Raw genomic sequence first — 14,675 nt, 5'->3', positions numbered from 1 at the left:
GTGTTGATATGGATTAAGATATACAGATAAAAAAATCACAGAATAATCTCTCGCTACTAGGTAACTGCTACTATGATTTACAATGTAACACCCGGCAGGAACATTACAGCCCATATAGTATTTGACCACCGCAAGCTCGGGTTCAACAAGCCCTTATTTCTAATACCCTCCTTTACCTCAACTAAACAATGTGATCGAGGACAGATGCACCACTACATATAATTTTTATGTTTTTTTTTTTTTTTAACAAGAACATGTATACTCACTGATCAAAGAACCACAAATGAAAAAATAAAGCATTTTAACTGAATGGTTTTACTCTCAAATAGCTAACTTTAGACATGTACAGTGACCATAAGAATGCACATATATCTGTTTATAATTGGACTTTAGTTTAATGAGGTCACATGGGAGGTAAACAATAAAAAAAAAAATGCTTGTTGTGTGCATAATTTGTTTGTTTAACTCAATGCATTGTTCTTCAAAAAGGATAAGGATGCATGCAGTGCAGGAAATAAACTCTCAATCACCCAATGCAGTATTTTAACACTGCACTGTCTCAAAATAAGTTGTGAAAGACTATGTTAGAAAGTGAGGAAACAAGAACACTGAACAAAGTCTTCTGAAACTCTTATACACCCTCTCTTCTTTCTTGTGTAACACAAACCACTGCTGACTATACTCCATCCCGAGCTTTACCTTCTCTCTGTACCCTCTGCTCCACTGGTTTTCATTCTACTCCTCCCTCGGCTATGGACCTGAATTATTCTCTTTGATCAGATGCTACATTGAGGCTCCCAAGAGAGAACAGACTGATGTAGTAATAGCAATGCGGAAAGAGTGGTGCAATTCAATGCAGACCTGTTGAATACCTTGAACACCCCCATGTGCAGATGTGGATAATTTATAGTCATCTTTTGACAGTAAATAGTATGTGCCTAAATCTTCAATAAGCAGATCTCCCAAGTAGTAACAATCCAAATATGGCATTGTCATATCTGACTTTGCATACATTTTTTCCCCTTTATTCAAGACGCTCGTTTCATTTCGTCTGATCTCACAACAATCAAAACCAATCCTACAAAAAGGTTTCTAAATAAGCAACACATCATGAAACATATTTGTGTCTGTGGAAAGTATTGAGTATGGGAAAATAAATGGAATTCATAGGAAAAAACAAACAAAAACATATTTTGTAAAACAGCATGGAGCCAAATAATTCAAGGCTTTTGAAATTGTGATTTTAGCATTATTTCCTATTTGAATCTGCTTTTAATCTGAGCCTTTTCAGGCATCTTAGTCAACCAATTCTTAAAGTGATCCATCTCTAGCTCTTGCTACATTCCCATATGTGTGCTCTGTGCACTAATGTCCACAGCATCTGAAGGAAACATTTTCCGGGACAGTTATTTATTTTCCCTAAACAAGGATGTTCCATGATCTATATTTATCTACATTTTCCAAGACACTTGGGAACCCTTTTTAACGAGCTTCAGAAGAAAGTTACTGCTTCTCTTTCTTGCACATTTATTTGTCTGCCTTACATAACTTGGTTTTGGTGTCATACCCACAGAAAAATCAAAACAGTATGATGAAAATGAGAATGTCAACAGGTCCTTTTGAGGAATATGCAGACAATGTCCATTTGAGTTCTTGGCCATGTTTTAATATCAGCCCACATTATGATATGATAGTACTGTATTTTCTGTATCTTTCTGTAATTTTTTTGAGAGCAAATAAAGTTAGACAAGTGCCATTTCATGCCATCAGTGTGGTCTCCTTGCTGGTCACTGCTTTGACTGATAATATAAACAGTTTAAATACATCTTCTTACCATCTGAGCTCCCCTGCTCTTATTACATGATTTTCTGCACCACTTGCTTCCATAGCTTGACATTTTACACTACACATCAATGCCGATTTACTGTGGCCTGAGCGCTGAATGCCATTTCTGCTTCCCTGACATCCAGATGATATCATTTCTTCCACATAAAACAGTAAACCACCGCACTCACATCTGCCGGCAGCTCTCCATGCCCTGCCAAGGTCATGTTCTAACAACTGTAGTTCCGCCATGCCAAAAAAAAACAGCAGATTGGGTGAATAGATGCCCCGCAGCAAGTGTATATGACTGTGTGCATGTGAGAGTAACAAAGAGACACTCAAAAGCCCAAAAACAGAGTGTGTGCAGTATTTAATTCTCAGGAGACCCCTGTGGCATTCTGAGCCTTACATCTCATAAATAAAGAAGGATTTCCTTCAGCTGCAGTCATGTGAGTGAGAGAGGCTAAGAGAGAGAGAAAGAAGGGCACAAATGGATTAGGGGATGCCTATCATATTGCTCCCAGCAACTGAATCAACTCCCAAACACGCAACAGCATATTTGAAGACAAATACAATAAGACATAATATCCTTAAAGCCTAGAATTTAACAAGTACGTGAACTTGATTTTACACAATAACCTGCATTAAAAGATATTTAAAGAAGAAATATCTAAATTGAGTTTTCCAAAGCATCAGTCTGTGCTTGAACAGATGTCATGAGCTCCAAGTTATGTCTTGGTTAGCCAAACTGTCAACCAGATGGTTGCTGTGACTGCTTTTGACTCAAGTTCAGAGAGGCTGTCACTGCAGTTCTTACATCACACCAACCTGTGATATAAACTCTGGAAAATACATGTAAAATAAAAATTACTAGGCTACTAGACAACAGTTGTAATCTAATCACTGCATAGATCATAAATATTCAGTAGCAGCACAATTGGTCTTTTAAATATTTCATACAAATCAAGATAAAACTGGGTCATTTGACTAATGGCGCTAATTAATCAATTTATTCAATTAATGTTCCAGCCCTTGTTCAAAGGCACATCAGGCAGCAAAACACTGCTCAGTAGTTTGTAATTGATGTTTTCAGGCAAGGCTAATGTTGGTGTCTAATATTTGATAACATCTCTAATATTAAAGGAATTGAAGGCCTGGCAGTTTGGGCTATATGACACTACCACATGTGCAGCTAAAACCTGTAGCTGTAACACAGAGATGTTCTGTGTTATGTCTTGCTTTGTTCACCGTGTAACTGTGACAACAATGGTTTAGCTCCTGTATTGTATAAGCTGTGGAGATGTTGGCACGTTTTCACAAGAGCTGAATTCCATCCATATAATCCCTCCCATAATGCATGCCCCAGCAAATGCACACTGTCTGCTCTTACTTTCTTTTTCTCTGTGTAGTGTGGGGATTTTCCTTAATCTCAAGGATTTCTAAATCATCTTGTGGGAAATTACTTAGAATCTCATACCCAATTCTCTGTAGACTAAAGTCACAAGTTATTGACAAACTTGCTCTCAAAGTCATGCTGATGAGAATTCAATACAACCCTTTAAGATAAGCAGCTGGCTATACAGTGTGTGCCCTTAGTGCACAGATGGCTACACGTGCGCATTATTTTAAATCAAATAAAATGCAGAACAGGCTGGTTTTGTTGATCTGTGTCTAAAGGGTTGTTAACAGTTAAATTGGAAAAAAACTGTAGCCCTAAACACAGGCAACTGGACCTAGACAGGACTGTTTCAGATCAATTAGGCTCATCCAGAGGCAATATCCTGGTAGCCTATTACCTCTGGACAACTGGAAACAGGGGAAAGCAGCTAGACATCTGCAAAAGTAATAAAATCTGACTACTGGCAACTCTAAGGCTAACATTATTAACGATACGTACATATATCAATGTTCAATCTGTTAAAATGAATGCTCTGGTTTTATGAGGGGGTTGCTTCTTAAACTCCCATATAAAGCAGTGACTTCCTCAAACCTTCAATGGTTTTTACTGCCAACACTGGTTTGCAAGAAAGTTTATTTTCTCCTAAAATGTCAGAACATTGGATTTTCTTCTAACTCAGATTATTTCAGTTTTTTTAATTAATATAAGTAAATCAGCCAATTTGAGAAATTACTTATGGACCAGCCATGTCACTCCAACCTGTAACAGTGAGAGGCGTGTAATTTCGAAATCGAGGAACATAGCAGCTGCAGCAGCAAATCTTAATGGCAGGTCACGATACCGTCACACTGAGGTTAGAGTGAGGGCGGATCGAGTGAAGAACCTGCATGTTACTCCCTGCTGAAGTTTATCAGTGGAATAAAGAACAGCTGGAAAAACATAGTTCGCTATTTGAGGTAGTACATGTCTGTGTGCATGTTCCCCAGGCCAATATTAGAGTTAACGATGCAGGAGTAATTGTGAGTAAACAAGGCGGTAACAGTAATAATAAACAAAAACATTTTCACAAACGTTTCATAGGGCTAATATTATGTTTTTTACTAAATGATTATGTAGCTCGTTTAATTTTATATTAACAATAAAATTACCAAAACCCAAGTGACAAGGTTATCGCAGAAAAGCATAAAAACAGAGTACATCTCTTTATCACAAAACATGCACTGCATGTAGAACAACTCACCCATTCAGTAAAACTAATCGCAAATGTGAATCATAATGTTTACTAGAGTGCAAGCGCCTTTCACAGCGTCCATAGGAATGGTGAGAGCTTGTTAATGAGGCTGAACCGCAGAGGGATGGGAGTAACGTGGGCTGCGATGCTCGGAGGGGAACTTGGATTTCTCTGTGAAATACAGATAAGCAAAGCCCTCATGCTCTGTCTGCACGGCGCCCGTTTCTGCATCAGTACAGCCAAAGGGGAAAATGTTCACTTAATTAAATCAATTAGAGCATGAAGGGCCTGTCGAAGCCTTCGCAGAAAACAACAGGATGAAATAAACTCCGGCAAAAGCTAAAGTTTTTCCACGAGTACAGAAACACGTCTTCATTTCACAACTTTTAGATATTAAAGTCATGCAAGTGCTCTGAATAAGATAATGCTTCATTAATCTTTTAAATTTTGATAGCAGATGTGATTAAGATCATTTCTGATCAACCTATTTACATTTTTGAGATCCAAAAACACTGATACAAACACATATGACATAAATACATCATTTTACTTGCATGCAAAGGAACCTGAGATTTCAAATTTCTGTCCAGATTTTAAAATCTTTATGTGAAAGTGTTGTGTTTCACCCTCACTCGGGTTCTCTCTTCAGGGCAAAGTCACAATTTTCTGTTATTCCGTATGGACCTCATACCTGCTTAAGGAACGTGTGGGGGCCCCATAGACTCTTGATTACTGTTTAATGAGCCGTTTTATGAATTTAAGGTCATGTTTCTCTGCTGAGTAAAGTGAAGCTGAAATCATAATCTGCACAGTAATCTCCCTGAAGACCTCAGAAGCTTTACATCTCCCAATCCTCAAATCGCCATCTATCCATCATTTCAGTAAGAAAGCCTGCCAACTTATCAGCTCAAAGTCAAGAGCTGTCTGCAGAAATCTGCTGTCTTTTCATCTGTTTTAAAAAAACTATATGCCCCCTAACTCACACAAAGGCCTCTTTCCCACCAACAGGGTTCCGGAGCCCGTGCAGTAATTTGAACCGATAGGCGGGTTTTCCACCGCCGAAGCACTCAGTGCTCGGCCAAAAAACGGGTTCAATTCCGGCCCCGCAAACTAGCTGGTTTGGAACCAGGAACGCGTGCCGAAAGCGGCAGAGGGGCGTGACTCTGCCATCTTAACATCAAGTTTTCTACCATATTACATGTGTATTACATGAGAAAAGCAAAGCGATTTTCATGGCTGTGAATTAGGTTGGGCTCTAAGGCTCAACTTGCTGCTTTGTATCAGTTCATATCACAGGTAAAAGGACACAAAGTGCGTACTTGTCGTCTTGCTCTAATCGCTGTCTGTGTTTACCTCTGTGCTGCACACAGATGCTGCAGTAGTTTGGTTTGGACCGTAAAATGTATTTGCAGCACAAAAAAGGGGAACATGTTCTCCCACATGTGTGCGCTTTGGCTTCCGTGTCCAGACGAGGACCCGCCCACTCTCATACATAAAGGAGCAGTTCACAGAAACGCGGTGGGAACGCGGGCCCGTTCTTAATCGTTTCGCCGGTTCCTTGGGATCGGCACGGGAACTTGCTCCGGAACCTCGGCGGTGGCAAAGTAGCAACACTGATCACCTTCTGTGCCATCTCAGGCCTCAACATCATAATGCACCATCTGCAGATTAGAAAGTGTATCGCTGTGACTCTGTGGATAAGAGAATGCAAGACTGAGAAACTGTACAACTGTACTCTAACCAGCTTTACTCTCTCACAGTCCTCCTCCCTCCAGCGCTCACCCATGCCACCTCCCTTTCATCTTAGAGCAGGATTAGGCCCGATGCCCAGTGGTGACACAAGGACAGTGAAGCCAACAGACTGTTAGATCAGTTATTGGGCATGAATTAGGAACTCAAGTCTTGTGAAAGGGAAGGATGCTGGGACACAATGATAGAGATGAAGGAAAGAATGGACAAACTCTAAGGAAAGAAAGAAGCACAGAAAAGAGAACTGAAACTCTAAACTACTGATAAGAAGCACAAAATAAAGTCATGGACAAAAGAACAATATAGCTAAAAGTGATAGACTAGGGTGGTGTCCACAAAGACACTGAGGCTGCAAAAAAAAAAAAAAAATAACTTCACATCAGCACACTAATATGCTTCATGAAGCATGAAGCACACTAATATGCTTCATGCTTCAATGACAGTGTTTATACCAATCAAGCACAGCATTATGACTACTTGCCAAATTTTGTGTTTGCTCCACCTCTGCACATCACATCCATGTGATGTAAAAGAAAACATGATTCATCAGACCAGGCCACCTTCTTCCATTGCTCCGTGGTCCAGATCTGATGCTCACTGTAAAATTGCGCACTTTCAGCGGGTCTGTTGGATCAGACCATGTGGACCAGCCATCGCTCCCCACGTGCATCAGTGAGCCTTGGCCATCCTTGACCCTGTCGCTGGTTCACCACTGTTCCTTCCTTGAAAAACTTTTGATTGATACTGATCACTGCAGACCGGGAACACCCCACAAGAGCTGCAGCTTTGGAGATGCTTTGACCCCATCATCTTCCCATTACAATTTGGCCCTTGCCAAACTCACTCAAATCCTTACGCTTGACCATTTTTCCTGCTTCTAATATCAACTTTGAGGACAAAATGTTCACTGAACAAGGCTCACGTGTCCCAGGAATGGGTGGACTAGAGAGCAAGTACCCAGTTCCATTATTTTTAACTAACTTTATTAATTAGCAATTACCTAATTTTTCATAAATTTTATAGCCTTTTTATAAAAGGTCCACCAATGATAACCTCTGACGAATGGGGGAAATTAAAGAAGTGTACTTCAATTTGTCAAGTATTTTTGTACTTTAATATATTTTTATGGGAAGCATGTTTTATTGGGTATATCTGGTAAAATACATGTGAGTGACAGTGTTACAAAGCTGCATGTTCAGTGTTCTAGGGTTAACTCTCGTACACTGCTCAAAAAAATTTTATATATGAATGACTAGGACCCAATAAACCAAATTTACTTGATTTAAAATGAAACAGAGCAAAAATGAAAGGTGTTTGTTGATTTTGGAGAGGTCTGTGTATGCCTCTGCACTCTGCAAATTTTACGGCCCAAGCCTGGTGGTGGTGGAAAAAGCCTCCTGCTTACAGAAAGGTTTCCCCAAATAGTCCGTGCATCACCCCAAAGATTATTTTTTTTTCCACTCCAGATATTATTGCTGTTTATGGCATTCTCAAAAACACTGAGCTTTTTTCTTTTTTAAGTGAGTTATGGGACTTCAGATGTTAAGAGAGACACTTATCCTGTAAGTACCTACCCATTAACAGGACTACATGCTTTCAAAATGATTCTGTCTTGATGACAAGATGTAAATGTTACTAGAACTGATGTATTAAGGCCTCTTGCCTAGGTTATACTCTGCTGCAGGCCAGACCTGATGGCCAAGTAGTTATTCTGTTATACTTCTTTGTTATACCACTCACCAGCCAGGCAACCGGTGGTTGCCACGGAATCTCTGACTAGTCTCTAGGCCTATGTGACTAGGGCCTTAGATTACCAATGGGACTAAAGTCAACATGTCCAGATGCCATCAGATTAACAGAAAGAAAGGAGCGAATGTCTAAAAAGGGCTCATGAAGGTCTTAATTTTAGCTTCCAAAGAGAATATAAAATAATCATGATAAAACAATTTTTTACATTCACTTTAACTATAAAACTCAAAGTTCAAACTCAGTTTTGTTCAGGTGCAGCTGTGGCTGCAAAAAAGACTTTTGGTCTTATAAAAGTCTATGAGAAAAGGGTTGTGCCCTGACCTCTGCAAACGCTTACCTACAAAGTTCATGGACTCGGTCACTAATTTCAGGTTACACTGAATAAAATATTAACTGTTTTGAAATGAAAAGCTACTTTTCAGCTGCTCCCTTAGACACAATGGGTCACCTCAGTGGGCCGCTCTGCATATCTGACTTGGAAGATTTTTTTGGCGTTCCTTACGTAACACCCAAGGGATCTATGTTTCCCCCTGGGCTCAAACGGGGACTCTTTTGCTTGTTAAGCAAATCTGTGAATCGTTATGAAAAATAATAATAGATGCACCGATCCGATATTAATATCGGTATCGGTCCCGATATTGAAAAAAAATTCTAGATCGGGTATCGGTGACAATGTGACCGATCCATAAAGGCAGATCTATTCAGTCTAATTCTATGCTTTGTGCTCTGCGACATCATACGCTAGCAAACTAGCCGCATAGATTGGTTCGCTCCATTTTGAAAACAAAGGATCAGCCATCTGGAACTTTTTCAGAACTTCATTGTCATGGATGGGCTGCCACTCTCAATTGTTTGGGATAAGGGATTCCGGCGGCTAGTTAACCACCTGGAACCAGGCTACGACATGGTAAGCCGAAAATATTTGTCGGAGACGGCACTAACTGAACTGCACAGTAAAGTGTGCATATTGAAGGAGATAAAAGATGTCAAATCGATAAGTTTCACGACAGACATCTGGAGCTCTGATGTTTCCCCTGTGTCAGTTTTAAGTTTAACGGCACACTGGCTGGATGAGAGTTTTGTGCTACACAGTGCAATGTTAAATGCAACAAACTTTCGTGGGTCACACACCAGCGAAGCGATAGCAGCTAGCCTAAAGGAAATGTTTGACAAGTGGCAAAATCCATGTGATTTTGAGGGTAACGCCAGCAACATGAGAAAAGTGATGGACAACCTGGGGTCGCATAGCTTCGGCTACGTTGCACATACAATGCAGCTAGTTGTTAACGAGGGACTTCTGCCACAGCGTGCGGTCAGTGGTGCGGTTGAATGTGTGAGACAGATTGTCGGCCACTTTAAACATTCTCCTCTAGCATAGTCACGGCTGCAAGATATCCAGCTCGAGATGAACATGCAACCTAAACGCCTGCAGCAGGATGTCAAAACCAGGTGGAATAGCACTTACTACATGGTCAAGAGTCTGAACAGAAACGAGCACTGTCTACTTATTCTGCTGACCATGAGCTGCACAGTCTCCACCATCCTGGATGAGAAGTGAAACGGACTCACAGCTGAGAAAGCAGAAATGCTGGCTTTCTTAAGCAAAAACCTGCCAGTGATGCTTAAGCCTGATCTTGAGAAGCTTGAAATATCTGCTTCATCAGGTCACTGGCACAAACTTGACAAGTAGCAACTATATCTTTTTAACTAAACTAGCTTGTAAAGTTTTTGTTTTAAGTTGCTTTTATAATGGATGCTTAATTTCTATTGGCACAATTGCACTAAATCATTGGAAAGAGCTGACTGCTGTTTATTTTAAATATCTGTCAACCAAGCTAGTGAAGCTATTGTTTCCTCTTATTTCAGCTCCTTATTTATTTTAAATTATATTTAGAATTCCTGAACCATTTCAAAGGTTTCTTGCAGTTTATTTTTTCATGTTTGACCAAAGTTGTGAACCTATTGTTTTTGTCAGTTTCAGATTTGATGTTATATTCATAATTGCACTCACTGAACAAATGCAAGTTGTGTTGTTTTTACATGTTTTTATGTGTGTTTAAGTGTGCTGTACTGGTGCATTTTTAGTAAATTTGTAATTCAGTACATTTATGTCTGTGTTTAAAAAAACTGATGTTTTAAGTCAATTCAGCACTGTTTTTCTCTATCAGATTGGTATCGGCTGATACTAAGCCTCAGATATCTGTATCGGTATCGGAAGTGAAAAACGTGGATCAGTGCATCCCTAAAAATAATGTTAAATATCCAGTCATTGCACAGAATAAGCAGATGTAATGCAGCAGGAGAAGGAATAGGAAATTCTTATTTGCACTTCATGGACTAGGAATATCTGTACATAATTTAATTTTCCATTTCTCAATATTTGTAAAGAAGTCGTATTGTGCTACAGTGGTGAACCAACTGACACTTCCATCCTTACAACCATGCTGAGCATAACATTTAAGAAAAACCATTGATGTGCTGCAGTGATGCGGTTTGAAGGAAATAACACTAACTTTAAAAACAAACAAAGCTCAAATGATGAAAGATTATACCCCCCCCCCCCCCCCCACACACACACACACACACACACACACACCACTATGGTAACCTTAGTGAGTCAATTTAACAGCAGCATGAATCAACTTTCTTCTCTTACATCATAGGGTCACAGAAAGTGGGCCCGCTGTCATAACTACATGTACTTTAATGGATAACTATTCCCCAGATTACAGATGACAATGACAATGAGAAGGCCTTCATCTTGCTTCCATCATTGTCTCTTCAGAAGCATTGTTCAGTGTCTCCTGACTGGACTTGTTAATTCCTCCTTTACTTCTAGTAAGCCTTTACCTGAGGGACACAAACCATTATGCTTTCCACAAAAATCTCTTCCCTGAATGTTTCCCCCTGCTCTACTGCAGCCTCCTGAAAATACTGCTGGAAATAAATTTCTATTATTTTGCTTGGGAGGTCTACACAGAAACAAGTGTGTGTGTGTGTGTGTGTGTGTGTGTGTGTGTGTGTGGGGGGGGGGGGGGGGGGGGGGGTATAATCTTTCATCATTTGAGCTTTGTTTGTTTTTAAAGTTAGTGTTATTTCCTTCAAAACCCATGTCTAAAATGACGTGAGGAAAGTGTAAATAAAATTACCCGCATTCTCCAGGAGACAGTCAGTGTAATATGGATCATAAAATGAAAGAGGATGACGCAACAGGCTTTAAAACCCTTTTCTCACAGCAGGCATAAAAATAAAGATATATTTCTCCTGCACTTGAAATCTTAAATCGTTTAACTGCCACTTATGTTATTAGACTATAAATGATTTATTGCTACATTACAGACAATTTAAGCTCGCATATGATCGACTCAGCGACTTCTTCACATTTTAGAAAAAGACAACTTCAAGTTCAAGTCACATAAATCAGCACTCTAAGAAAGAAGCAAAGCATTACTTGTTCAGAACAAAGTCGTTTTCCACTGGCTTCTACTCAAAACAACAGAGGAACAAAATATTGTGTGGGCACAGTGCGGCAGTATGTGAGGACTTTTTTTTAGGCCCATTAGGCATATGAGAGAAAGACAAACAGAGTAATTAGTCTCAGCTCATAAATGTGCAATCAAATACAGAAGAAAGAGGATCTGAATTATTTTGTGCAAATGACAAACATGCACATGTTGCAAGTTTGACAGGGGAAGTTAAGAAATAAAGGAGAAAAATTGCCATTTGTCACTGAATGTGAAGGGAATATTTACACACTTGAATTCAGATCAACATTATAAATTACATTCTAACAAATGTTAATGTTATATCATCTTCTCAGAATTAGCACCAAGCAAGCATACAGTACCTCCTCGTATGACGAATAGAATATTCAGAGAAACACTTGTTACCAGCTGCCTTCATATCAACTCGAAGTGACAAAGCTCATACAAGTTGGGCACAAAGTCATATATTAACACCAGTGTTTGGTCTTTCTATCAGCTTGGATATGTAGTTAATCATTACATGCAGTTGTTGCATTTACTTAGGCACATTATGGTAGAAAAACCATGCATGTTTTGATACCCAAATGCTGAATCATACACTGGTATAAAACTTGCTTCAGTTCATCTCCCAGCATTTAACACTTGGACGACTACTAAAGGGGAACTTCCCACAGATTAACTCGTAAAATCTTTGACTTTATTAATTGATGATGGCCGCCTGAATGCACCATTGGTTTCAGTCTCTGCAGCACATGGAGGCAATTTAATGTGTGTCATTTGAAAAAGGTTCCTCTATAGGTCCTGCTTATAATGAAACATGTCAATTATAAATTCCTAAAAGGAGAGGGAATGAAAGACTGCTTTACCTATAAAACATGAAATATGACTGAGTCTGAAACCTCATTTGAAGGAATACATTCAAAAGGATAGAGCATGTTTACCATTAACAATTAATTGACTTATTGGTACAATTACCTTCTCGTTTAATTGTTTAAGTTGTAAAAAGTTGTAAGTTGTAAAAAAATAATATTCAGCTTACAATTGCAGAGGACTAAGAAACCCAGCATATATTCATTGTAAGGTGGAACCAGACACAGTTATTAAGACCAAAAATTGCTTAATCATCATAATTCTCATAACTTACAGCTTCAGCCAAATTAAGGGTTTAACTGAACCACCACATTACCTGTAATACACATGCTAAATATTACTTCAGTCTGAAAAGCTCACATTTTCACTGAGTATGCAGTTACTGCATTTCTCAGTAGCAGCCTTTGTAGTTTCTAGTCATGTTTCTGATATGCTGAAAATGCAAAGCAGTGAAACTCAAGTTCTCTCTTTGCTTTATGATGTAATGGAAGTTTATGCAATTCAAAACTTATCTTTCCATTATTGCGCAGGCCTACACAGCATACCTGTCATTTCTGAGAACCCTGTCCTAGACTCAGTGCTCACGGTGCTCTTGTCAGAGGGCGTGTCTGTAGAATAGGTGTGCCACGAAAGTGTACCTGCATGGGGGGGGGGGGGGGCGACTTATAACCTCAGTCCTTGCATTTGCATGCAAGTGCAAATTTCTCCCTGTCTTATAGAGAAAACGGACTTTAGTTATTGACAGTAACTACCACAGCAAGACAGACAATGCATACTATTCTGTGCTGCTATTGATGATGAGGACGCATGGTGTAGTTACCATGAAAAGCCACTAGAAACATTGACAATCTCGGCATATGGCACCAGTCGCCAATCTATGGTGTTTTGGCAATTGTGGTTCATTGTGTAAGCTACTGCGTTTTTAAACAGGCCTGCTGACACACGAAGGGCACTGTAAATGTAAAAAAAAAAGAAAAAAAAGAAAGAAAAAAAGATAAATAGCAAATTATTATTTGTTTTAATAATTAGGAATACAAAGAGCAAATGCCTGAGAAAACAGTCTAAAGACCTGTTTGTGGATTGCTGGAGTAGCTTGCGCTTACAGGCCTTTAAGAAGTGGCCCCGCACCAAATTGGTTAAATGGTAGAGTTGATACATTTTAAACCCTTTGTTCTGGCTGTAAACATGGGAGAGAAAAAAAAAACATACAAAGAGGGATGTTTAACAGCAACATTCAAACGCAAGGAAAACCGAGGCTCTAGCACAGCGTCCAGTGAAACCACATCTGAATGGACAAAGACCCAGCGTCAAACCTACAAAGTGACACGAGCGAGCGGGGGTTTTCTAATCCCAACTTTTACCCCTGCCCGTAATGACATTTTTCCCGGGCAAATGTAACAAAGAACAGCCGTTTAAGCAGCGCTCAAGCGACTGGTCCAACTGCACCAACTTAACACAGTTCATTTGCGGTTACAGGCTTACCTTAGTGTTCACTCCAGTGAGAATGGGCAAACAGCGACACGCTCAACAACAAACCCAAACCACAACCCGCGAACCAAACTGTGAGTTACCGAGCCTGCGCGGAAGCCACGAAAATAACGCCTACATCCACATATCCGTGGGTTTCACTCTTTTCTCTTTCTTTTAAAACATGGAACAAGCGTGAACTGTCCGACCTATTCTCTCTTGTTTTTCCGTCGCAGGCTGACTGCCTCCACCTCAATCACGCGTTTCAAGCTTAGGCTATGGAAATGCCAGCTTCCGGTCTTCACTTTCAAAATAAAACAGTTTAAGGGGTAAGACATGGCAGTCTAAGTGTATCTTCCAGGGGAAGCTACACTTAGACTTTTGTTTTGTTTTGTTTTAACGCCATTCTGGGGGTAAACTCAATAAACGTTTTAACTTTAAAACTTTGTGTCCAAAACACTCGACCTGAGCTGTCCATCTGATATACTCCCACCTCCAGCTCTGGCTCCTGTCTTTTTTTCAGTGCCTCCGTCTCCAGACCATACATTATAGCAGGTCTAAGTACCAGCTTGTAAATCTTCCCTTTCACTCTTGCTGCTATTCTTCTATCACAAATTGCCTCTGCACTTGTCTCCATCAACTCCACCCTGCCTGCACTCTCTTCATCGCTCTCATGAACTGTCTGTTGCTTTGGATGGTTGACCCCAGGTATTTAAACTCATCCACCTTCACTACTTCTGCTCCTTGCAGTTTCATGTTTCCACCTGTCTCCTTCTCATTTACATACATGTATTCTATCTTACTTCTAATGATTTCCATCCCTTGTCTTCCCAAAGCATACCTCCACCTCCTCCCTACTCTTACAGATCACAATGTCATTTACAAACATAGTCCACAGAGA

General features: G+C 39.8%; 1 protein-coding gene across 1 annotated transcript in view; it reads right to left on the bottom strand.

Moving 5' to 3' along the window:
* nck2a (NCK adaptor protein 2a) overlaps positions 1-14,038 on the bottom strand; it is a 42,807-nt gene extending 28,769 nt beyond the window's left edge. Inside the window, exon 1 of the mRNA XM_030759084.1 lies at positions 13,790-14,038. The gene's annotated coding sequence lies outside the window, so the exon portion shown is untranslated. The remainder of the gene's footprint in view (positions 1-13,789) is intronic.
* Positions 14,039-14,675: the final 637 nt, after the last annotated feature.

The sequence above is a fragment of the Archocentrus centrarchus genome, chromosome 21 (genome assembly GCF_007364275.1).
Source record: "Archocentrus centrarchus isolate MPI-CPG fArcCen1 chromosome 21, fArcCen1, whole genome shotgun sequence".
NCBI lineage: Eukaryota > Metazoa > Chordata > Actinopteri > Cichliformes > Cichlidae > Archocentrus > Archocentrus centrarchus.
This window is presented reverse-complemented; position numbering and strand designations above follow the sequence as displayed.